The 10,869-nt window shown below is 41.9% G+C and overlaps 1 long non-coding RNA gene across 1 annotated transcript; it reads right to left on the bottom strand.

The window, feature by feature from the left end:
* Positions 1-445: 445 nt before the first annotated feature.
* Positions 446-6,346, bottom strand: LOC142417036 (uncharacterized). Its single transcript, XR_012777871.1, has 3 exons — positions 6,215-6,346; positions 3,310-3,459; positions 446-693 (listed from the first exon to the last, which is right to left on the bottom strand). It is a non-coding gene; the product is annotated as an uncharacterized LOC142417036 (long non-coding RNA).
* Positions 6,347-10,869: the final 4,523 nt, after the last annotated feature.

Genomic DNA, 10,869 nt, shown 5'->3' with positions numbered 1-10,869 from the left:
GCAAACAATTGTTATGAGTAGTTATCCTAGCTAGCCAGGTGGGAACACCACCTTCTGTAGGATTTCTTGGTGATACCAAGGGTCTGCTAAACTGCACTTTTTGTTCCTCTTTTCATCCAATTCAGTTGCCATAATTCAGAAAAACCTGCTCAGCTGTTTTTCTCTCTTTGTCAGCATTTGCTATTATCAATTCCATTGCTATAATAAACTTTGCATTGTAAATAAGGTGTTTATACCTATATTTATGTTCTTTTTCTCTTTACCGTGTTCTTTTTATTTTTCGTTTTTCTTAAAGGAAAGGTCTTAATACACCACTTGCCATCCCACATTACAGGATAAACTTCTTGGAAACATCAGGTATAGCAGTTAAGCTTTGACTATTAGACAACTAGGAGCACCCCCTAATATTTACCCGCACAGTCTTCTATAAATGTTATCTTTACTCTGCTGTTCAGCATTCTCTCTCAAACCCTCACATACACGTGCTTAAGCCACAATTCTCTCATTCAAGTACATGAAAGAGCGACAGCACTTAATTTGCTTCCCTCTGTTTCAACCTCACTACCTTTTTCATACCTCATCTAGATTGCTCCTATATATGGATGCCTGCCTCACAGAAAATGACTGAAAGGAATGACTGAATCACTAGGTGAAGCTGCTTTTCTTCAGCTTGTTCTCCTTTGGAGGATTAACCTGCAAAACAAACCAAAAAGACTAATGAGGCCATGATTTTCAGAGCATTTCACCAAAGCTTTAAGAGTGCTTGATGGAACCACTTCTCTTGACACTACTTAAAGCTACATTTATCTATTACTTAGGACCTGTTTCTTCTTTAGATTGGTTTTTATACTTTACATAAGCTCCATAGTCTTCTGTGCCACATAGCCAGACAGCTCTAGTCCCTCCAGCCTTTACAACCCTTTTGGTAATTAAAGGTGGTAATTCATAGCATCCATTGTGCTATGAGTTGGCGTAACACATTTCTCCTGAAGCTGCATCCCAAATCTGCACTGTTTCCTGCTGCATGGTTGGGGGTTCCCATAGCCTTCATTTGGCTCCTTTGCTTTTCCTGACCCTTTTACTTTTTCATCTCAATGTTTTCCTTAAGCGTTGTGCACAGCACTGTTATCCCAGACTGGCCATATTAGAAAGTCTTCCTGCACATACAGAGGGTTAAGAAAGATGTCTAAGCAAAAAAGGAGAAAAAAAATGTGGTAGTCATCTACATGCCTGACCATCAACAGTCTCCACCCAAAGATGCTGTAAATTCCTTTTCCCCTAAAAGGCTACTGAGCAAAGGAAGAGCGAAAGGTTCACCTGATACTTATTCAAACTGTTTTTACAAACTAATCTGTTATTAATTAAAATCAAGATGCTATTAACAATAGCAGATAACTTCTTACTTGCACAACACATAGTGTCAGTGGAAACTCTGGGACAAGATCTGGAGGACCTGTGGCAGGGTTGGGAGTGTTTTGGGTCTACGGGATTGCTGCAGTCCCATTGCAGGTGACATGGTGGATCCCTGTGTGGCATGAAGCTGGCAGGAGCCATGTCAGCCTCCAGTGGTGCTGGTGCCAAGCAGGCTGCGGGGCTGCCCAGCTGGGACTCAAGTGTTTCCCCTTATTGATTCTAATGACACCCGTATTAACTGAGAATAAAATGTATTCAAGGGCTAGCTTGCTGCTGTTGGCACAGGGTTTGGGGGTGGTTTTGGCATTGACTGGGGCTTTGGGACATGCTTCCGGAGTTGGTGATGATGCAAGGGCAGAGTCTGGAGGCATTTTGGGATCTGTAAGGGTGCTGGGGCGGGGTTTGGGGATTACTGAGGGTTTGGGGGTGGAACACATAGGTGGTTTAGGGTCTTGTGGGGAAATGGTGGGGGGGGGGGGGGGCACGCACACTGGAGCATGCTGCTCACACGTGGGATGATGCACAGCAACATTTGCACCGCCGCAGCTTGGTCTGTCCCAGAGATACGAGCAGGTAGCAGTGGGAACAGGCAGATGCAGTGTTGTTGTGCAAGCACTGTGGAGCAGCAGCAACCAGGGACGGACTGTGCTGACGGCCTGTGAGCTCCAGGAACGGGCGGCAAGAGCAGCTGTTAGCCAGCACTCCGGTGACCTGCACCAATCGGCGCCTGCGTGAGCCTGCGAGATGCAGTGCGCGTGTGCGAGCCGCCGGCTGCAGTACTGTAGCGTAATCAAGGGAGGGCACTAGTGAGCACGGAAGGAAGCAGCACGCATGTGTCAGACAGCTGGCTGTAACACTGGAGTCTAACTACGAGGGGGCAGCGCCATGCATGGCAGGATGTATTGCGCATGCCTTGGACTCAGGGGAGTGCAGTAGGGAGGATCCCCTTTCAAACGCAGGGTTGTTTGCACTACTGGGTCGAAATCAACAGGGGGCAGCAGGGAGCACGGCGGGCTGCAGCGCGCATGCGTGGCGCAACTGGCTGCAGTACTACAGGACGTTCAAGAGAGGACAGCAGTAAGCATGGTAGGCTGCTGTATCTATCTGCATGTGCCAGGCACATGCCAGGCACATGCAGTACTGGAACGTAGTCGAGAGGTGGCAGCAGTGTAGCACGGTCGACCGCACTGCGCCAGCACGAGACCTCTGCGTGTAACATGGCGTGATCTTGCCATTGGCCTGTGCGGAAGCGCTCACCGATTGGCCCCTGAGGGACAGGGTGGGGAGAGGGCCAGGCTGCGGGCAACTGCGAGGTGTCCCCACTGCCCGCCCTGGCCTTCGGTGTTGCGAAGGCCTTTGGGAGTCCCCCGTGTCCTGGTGTGACCCCCAGCTATCCTGTCTGTCACTCATAGGTGCCAGCCCTGAGGCAGGGTCTGGGGTGATAGAGGGCCGGTGGGAGTTTTGGGACAAGGTTTGGGGATTGTTGGGTGGCCGCTGGCAGCTTTGGGGACCCTAAGTCAGGCTTTGGTTTGTTTTAGGATCGATGGGAGCTTTGGGGCAGGGTTTGGATAGTGTGTGGGGACAACTGGAAGCTTTGGGGCAGGGCTGGATGAGTTTGGGGGTTGGTGGAAGTTTCAAGTTACAGCTGAAAGCTCCAAGGGCCTTTGTGCAGGTGTTTGCATTCTCCTGACTGCTCTTGCCTTGTGATAGCTTGTAAAGGTCTGCAGATATTAGCCTTAGTTCTTCGTGGTGGCTGTGCGGTCATTCCCTAATGTTGTAAGTTTAATGCAATTTATAAACACATATATACTATTACTGTAGGGTGTTAAAACCAGACTAAAAATTTCTGCAACTGCAATAAACCTGTGCAAGTCAGATGAAATCATCTGTACTCACCAGTGCCTATTGGTCAAGCAAAGCTAGCAACTGCTCCTAAGCAATATTCTACCATTTATCTCAACTCCTCAGTCTCAACTTGGACTCTGTTACGGTATTATAAGTTTGTCAGGCAGCGCTTGTTGATGGAGGTGTAGCAAATCCATCACCCTACAGAAACATAAAGGAAGCAAAAATCAATGTTCTGCAGAAAAACATGAAAAAATAAAGTTAGTATGTAAGTGTATAGGCCAATCTAATATGCACAAGCAAGGCAAATGACAATATACAGGCCACATGTACACCTCCCACTCACCCCCGTTTAGGGGCAGAATAGGATGATATTTGGGCTTCCTGTAGGAGAGAAAGAGGGACAGTTAGGTTAGACTAAGAAGCCTTTAGAGGTTGATTTTTCTAGAACTTTGTGTCCACATTTTGGATACAACTGTGCTCTGCCCGTCGTTCAATTAATGCACAAGTGAGATGATCCACTTCTTATCAGGCCCACACAGTAATCCCTATGTGTTAATATTAGTGCCCGCTGTGCCACTTGGGTGGATGGTACTCTGCTGCCTACTCATTTCCCTGAAATTAGGTACTTCAGGAGGATCTAAGCAGAGTGGATTGCAAACAGGCTATCGAGGGCAAAAGACTGCTATAGTCCAGACAGCTGCTAAACAGTCTCTCTCAGAGTAGGTGAAGTTTTGATCCAATCCCAAAGTAACACAATTCCAGTGCTATTGGTACTCACTTTCACTCACTTCTGCTTTGTAGCAGTGCCACTCCCATAGTATCAGTGAATGTGAAAATCCTTATTGGAAAAGGCTTTCCTTGTCTCAGGAATTTTAAGGCGGGAGTTTTTACAACCGCTTATTTAAATTCAGTGAAAGCAGCAGCATATTCCTTGCTCAAGCTCCATTCCAATCCTTTCCAGTAATTTTCATTGCGGTCTGCTGATACCAGCAAAGTTACCTTGCACTCCTGTGAACAACTAAATTCTCCTAAAGCTGCTTTAAATTAGAGTTGAGAAGAAGAAGCTTTTATTCCACATGAAGCTTTAATCTTTCTTCTATCTATCTGTCTTCCCGTTTCCCCAGTTACAATTCCTGGGGTAGCACTAATTGAGCCTTACTGAAATTCATCTCTCAACTTTATAATTTAGATAGTTCTCCCACTTCCTCTTCCGTAGCCTCAGTCATTTGACAGCCATCTACCTAGGATAATAACTTGGTGCCTTGTAGCTTTTAAAAGATAATGCTTCATCACACACAAATATATGTGTATGTATCATACTTTGTGTTACATATACAGACTTTGCAGTACATGTTGTTGAGCTATTCTCCTAATCACCAGGAGAAATGTGGTTTCTCTTGTTTCGAGATGGAGGCAGCTTTCACTTGGATCTATTTGATTTTATTACTTTAGTTTGTTATATTTGTCTGGTATCTTCAACTTCAGCCATGACAATCTGAAAACTAAGCATGGTATCTTTCTGTTCTAACACATGCATGTAAGATTACAAACAGAACCATCCGAAGCAAAGCTAAGCAAGATACAATTAACAATAGCAACAGGGTGCAAGCGAGAGACAGAAATAACAAACAATTGTTATCAATAGTTATCTTAGTTAACCAGGCTGGAACACTTCCTTCTGTAGGAGCTTCTGGTGATATCAGGGGTCTGCTAAACCCATTCATGGGTCTTCTGTCTGTTATCTTTTAACATTTGCTGTCATTGGCTCCATCTCTATAACAAACAAATAAACTTAACATTTCAACTGAGATGCTGTTAAATTTATGCATGTTCTTTTTTCTTTAGCAAGGTGGTGGGGTTTTTTCTGTTTTGTTTCGTTACCCTCAAAGGAAAGGTCCTAATACATCACTTGCCATCAAGCACTACAGGGTTAAAATTTTGGAAACATTAAATACAGCAGTTAACCTTTGGTTATTGTCTAATACTTATACTCTTATCCTCTTATAGTCTTATACTCACCTGCAACATCTTCCATAAAACATTGTTTTTATTCTGATTCAATATTATTCTACTATTTGGTATTCTCTCTCAAACCCTCATATAAACATGCTTAACCCCTAGTTCTCTCAGTCTTTAACTACCTGCAAGATGGATGACATTTAATGGGCTTCCAGGAACCGTAGGCCATTATTCAACCAAAGCCAGATCCGTAGGTGAAAGAACAGTGTAGACCCTCTCAAACAAAACTACCGGTACCTAAATTCAGGAATTCCTCTTACAAAAGCCTGTATAGCACTGTTGTTATTATTGGGTAATGCTCAATGGAGCAATAGTATATGAAAGAGCACTGATGATATATTTGCAGTCATTTCAGAGGGTTCATCTCACTGTCCTCCTTCCAGAAATGTTCATAGCATTGAGTTTGGTGACTAAAAAGTCGCCAAAAAAACCAAGTACCCTTCATGCCTTAACAAGTGAGTGAGCTAGTTTACGCTGATGGACTTTCATTGGCAATGAATGCTATTCTGTCAGAATGACCAGCACAAAAGTCCCTCCAAATGTAATTTCAGTGTGACAGATACAGTACTTAGCCCAGGATCCTCTCTATAGCTTGTCACCTGTTTGAGACACTGTACTTCCCTTGTCTAGTTCATTTTTCTGACCTGATGTACTTCTGTAATGCAGAGATTTGTAATAGAAACATTAAGGTTGAAATTAATAAATTACATGCAGAAACATATGTATGAAAGTGCCAGAAGAAATGCCAAGAAAAGAATGGACAAAAGAACGGCGTGACTTGACAGCACCAACAGGTCACTGAGATCGCAGTCAGAGTCTTGAAACACACAGACTGGGAAAACAAAGGACAGTCTAAAACTAAAGATAGACTACTCACAAAACAGGAGACAAAGGGACAGGCTTAATCAACAACATTGCTTAATGACTCACAGACCTGACTCTCTGAAGAGTACAAAAGGCGCTTCCAAAATGATCACATGATCACCCAGCAAAAAGAACCCAGGAAACATGATGATGACTCCAAATCTGGCGTCCTTTGTCCTCTGTTTCACCACAAATAATCCTGGTTGGATATTTTGTATTGGAACATTTTTGTATGGATTTTTTGTATGGATTTTTGTATTGGATATTTTATTCCTGTATTGGAACCCATACACATGCATCTTGGTCCTTGTTAAAATATGGGTATGGAAAACAAGTATGAAAAACTGAATGAATGAAATCTATAGGAGAATGAGCATGAGTGACTGAAATCAGTTTTGTTTAAAATAAAATCACCTTCCCCTTCTATACAGTCCCACATTTAGCTTTGCTGTTCATTTTACATCAGTAGCTGCTCCCAGTTGATTATTAAAAAATTTCAATAAAACCTAATAGCGTGTGCTTACAGAAGAATGCCAAAGAAGAGAGCGAGCTGTTTAGGGAAGCGAGGACACAGCAAGCTTGAAATAGCTTGCCTTTTTGAGGCAATACTTTCTTCCCCCTTTTGCCCAAAGGAAGAGACTTGGCATACTTACAATTTCTGCTATTACACCAATAACTTCTTATTTCATGGTTCACAAAGAAGAAATAACTGTTAAAACAAGTTGTTTTCTCAAAACTAGCCCTGAGTATGAAATTACAGGAAATGTCCTAAACGTTTTTGTACAGTGACACATGCACAACTGTGCTAATATGAGCAACCTGAACAGAGGGAGGGCCAAGAAAATGAACATTTCTGTTTACCTGAAAACGTGAGGCTTAGAAACCAGATTTCAGATGCAAAACATAAATTGCAGGTTAAAAAGCCCTGCAGATTTCATGGCTTCTCAGAATGCTGCAGAGTATTTTAAATTGAATGGAAAGAAAAAAGCTGGAATAATTTGTAGAATCATTTGCAATAGTCAATGTTGTTATTGTTAATACCAACAGCATTAGTTTAAAAATTGTGGGATATTTAGTACCAGTGACCTGTTCTTTCCCTGTGTAGCCACCGAGTCATGCCAATGGTTATTCTGCTAAACACAAAGGATAAATTACTGCAGTATCATTTATTACGAGGTTATTTGCTCAAAAAAATTCCAAAGGGAAACACTATTCCAATATTTTTATCATAAAAGACATTATTAAATAGGACAAAAGGGCTGACTGTAATAAACTGGGATGGTATTTAGGATATCAGATTACTTACAGTGTCAAGTCATGGCACCTATCTTGCCGGTTTCCCCAGCCATAAAATAGGGATACTATTCACGACAGATACTAGCTTTAAAAAAAAAGAGTTCAAGGTAAGCTGATAGAATTACAGGTGTTCTACTATGAAATTATTATGCTTCCAGGGAGACAAAATGGATAGTATCAAAGCCATAAAATCTGCAAATAAGAACATGTTACTTACCCATGTCCCTTCCCCTCTTCCGCAGTTAAAAGTGGCTTCAGACTTTCAAAAGTAAATCCTGTCCAAAATAGTGAGTTTCTGCTGTTGAACCTATTTCATGGTTACAAATGACAGCAGCCACCATTCTCTTACAATGGAAAGCACTTGCCTTCTTGTACAGCTAGAGAAGTTTGATTTGCCTCATCCATAAAAAGAAACAAAAAAGGCAGCTTCTTTAATGTTTTAATGCTTCTTTAAATCTGCAGTGAGACTCACTTAACTCTCTAAAATGCAAATATAGGCTGATCTGTTGCCTTGGAAATAATCCTCAGAAAGTCCCTTGGTTTGATTGTTGTGTTTCTTGCCCACCGATCTCTCCCCAAATCTTGTTCGCCCTCTTTGCTCCAGTCAGACTCATAGATTCAGTCTAGTTTGGGAACTAAATGGATTGTACTTTATTTTAGCCATACTCATGCATTGCAAACTCACCGGATGCTTTATTGCTGGAGGAACTCAAAACAAGCACAGGATGGCCTCAAAGCTAAATAAGATGCCACACTGATGGCCAGAAATGTCTTCAGTCTGATGTGAAACAGAAAAGTCGTGTGGCTGTGAGTAAAGATGAGCTACAGAGGCAGCACTTGTGTACAGTGCTAGATTCTGCAGAACAGGTTTGGTTAGTTTAGGTTAATGCTATGCCAGTGACTGGGGATAAAACCTTCTCAAAACCGTAATACGATGTTTGTAGCCCAGTATACTGTGGGCATGACCTGTTCCTTGGTACTCATAGATGCCAAAGAATTATCTTCCGGGGACAGCATCAGACACAATTATCCACTATGGAATATACAATGAACTCCTTACAGCCCTTCTAAACCCCTAAGTGCCTGTCTGACTGCCCCTGCTGCAAGAAAATAGAATAAGGAAAGGGACAGAGATGCACGGTAGAGCTGTGGGGAGCACCCAGGAGAAAAGGGACTGCTGGTGTGACAGGAGGTATGGATGGTAACCACTGCTTCCAGGAGAGGCATCCCCTACTCCCACAGTAGTTGCCACCCCTGACAGCAGGGTGTATCCTGCTTGGCAGCAGTAACAACTGTTGGGACTTTACAGCACTCTGACACAAAAAAAGAAGGCATCTTGCTGACTCCCCAGCAGCCTCTGTCCTTGGCAGTTTCCTGCTTTGCTGACTGTTAGAGCTGGACTTGAAGTCCAGCTCTCACCGATCCACTGCCAAAGGAGCTGGCAAATTGTGAAATGTTACCTAAAACATCTTAGTTATGCACAGCCACAGTGTATAATGCTACATGATTTCCTGCTAAAAGGAGAAAATGTCTAGCTATGAGTCAAAGGATTTGTGGACAGAGATGCAAGCACTTAGTTCCAGGTGAAGTACTGCTTTAAGTTCAGCTTTCCCAAAATACCAATGCTATTCTAGTGGTACTGTTGCTGTAGCCGTAATGGTCCCAGGTTACACAACAAACAAGATTTGCAGGGGGAAATAGTCACTTATTAGGCCAGCAGATGCAACTGGAAAACATGGAAAAGCTATGGGCACGTGAGATTTCTTATACTAGGTCTTGCTAATTCTATTTCAGAGAGCATGTTGAATTTCAGTACAGGAATTGAAATATGGTATTTATATATATGCTGATGATGTACTTCTTTACTCACCATCTCCTCACTTTTCTTGCTTTATTTGGTCTTTGATTCTCTTAAAGCTTCCATTTCCTTGGTCCCAGATCTTTTCTCTCTCTCTCATACTCATCCCTGCCAACCATTCCCAGGCCAGGGATTCCCCCAATACCTCCTCCAGATGATATTTCCTCAGTTCTACTCTTCTTTCACTTTAATGAATACCAAACCATCATTCTGGTTCAGTTTTCTCCATCGTTGACTCACCCCTAGTTTCCTTCATTTCTGTGATCTTTTTTCCTCTTGTAGGGGAATATTTCTTCCATGAAAAAAATATCAGAATGTGTGGTTTTCCTCTTTCCCTTAGCTGTACTCCTGCCTAACTTTCTTGCCTTAACTTTCTTTGCCTTAACTTTTAATTTCTCTGTTTCTCTTTTGTCTCAAATGTATGAATTTTTCGTCTTCCTCTCCACTTCCTGCTGTGCTCCATCCCAATTCTTGATCTCCTTAATTCTGTTCCTTAGTCTTTCACACTTGTTTGGCTTCTCTCTAATAACAATAATCTCTTCCATCTCAAAGAATTGATTCCGCTTGCCTTTCCATCTATTGCACCATTTTCCTGGGGGTTATCAGCTCACTGAGTGTGCTATTTACAAGCCCCTTGCCAGTTCATTTCATACACTCCAATCCTATCCTTTCTTATTATGGATTCCAACCATCAGATTGTTGTGAAGCCTCTCTTTGCAAGATTTCCAATATGCCCATTTTTATCCATCTACACAGCTAAACATCTTGTCCAGGGTCTTATTATTTTATATCTCATTATGACACCATTCCTTTGTATAGGATGAAAAAATACAGTCTTGTGGGCTGAGCTGAGCAAATGCTTAACTAACAAAAAGAAACAAAAATTGCATTAATAAAAAATAGATCAGGAAATACTAAAAATCATTGTCACCATTTTATTGATAGTGTATTCTCCCTGCTGCATCATGTTCAATTCTTTTTCCTTTATATCAAAAAGCATACAGAAGAAATGGAATGAGTTTCAGAAATGCATGACATAATCAAACTAAGATATCAGCATGAAAAGAGACTGAAAAGTCTGAAATTATGTAATTTGGAGGGTTGTAATATCGTATCGTAAAACATTATATTATAGAGGAATACAAAGCACTGAACAATAAAGTGAAGCAAAGCCATGGATACCTTTTAACCCCAACAATCTAAGAACTAGTGGATCTTAAATGAAGAAAGGAAATGTTTAGAACATTATTTACACAACTCATAATTAGCATGTGAAACTCATTGCTCTAAGGTACAAAAAATACAATGAACTTTAATAGATTCTAAAAAGGAGGCAGCTTTTCTCTGCACAAGAAAAAGATGTAGTGATTTTCAGGTCACTTATGTAAATTCCCTCTTTATGTAAATTCCTTCTTTCAGGGAACAAGTAGCCAAGTGACTGAAGGTAGGATAGATTTTCCCTTCACAAGATAATTGAGCTGTGGGGCTTCCTGGTGATTCTTGTGAACTGGCTTATACTGGCAGAAACGGGAATCTCAACTGATGCAATACTGGGCAGATACAGTGCTAAC

This window comes from Mycteria americana, chromosome 14, assembly GCF_035582795.1.
Source record: "Mycteria americana isolate JAX WOST 10 ecotype Jacksonville Zoo and Gardens chromosome 14, USCA_MyAme_1.0, whole genome shotgun sequence".
NCBI lineage: Eukaryota > Metazoa > Chordata > Aves > Ciconiiformes > Ciconiidae > Mycteria > Mycteria americana.
The sequence above is the reverse complement of the archived record's forward strand: the minus strand, read 5'-3'. Positions and strand labels throughout refer to the sequence as shown.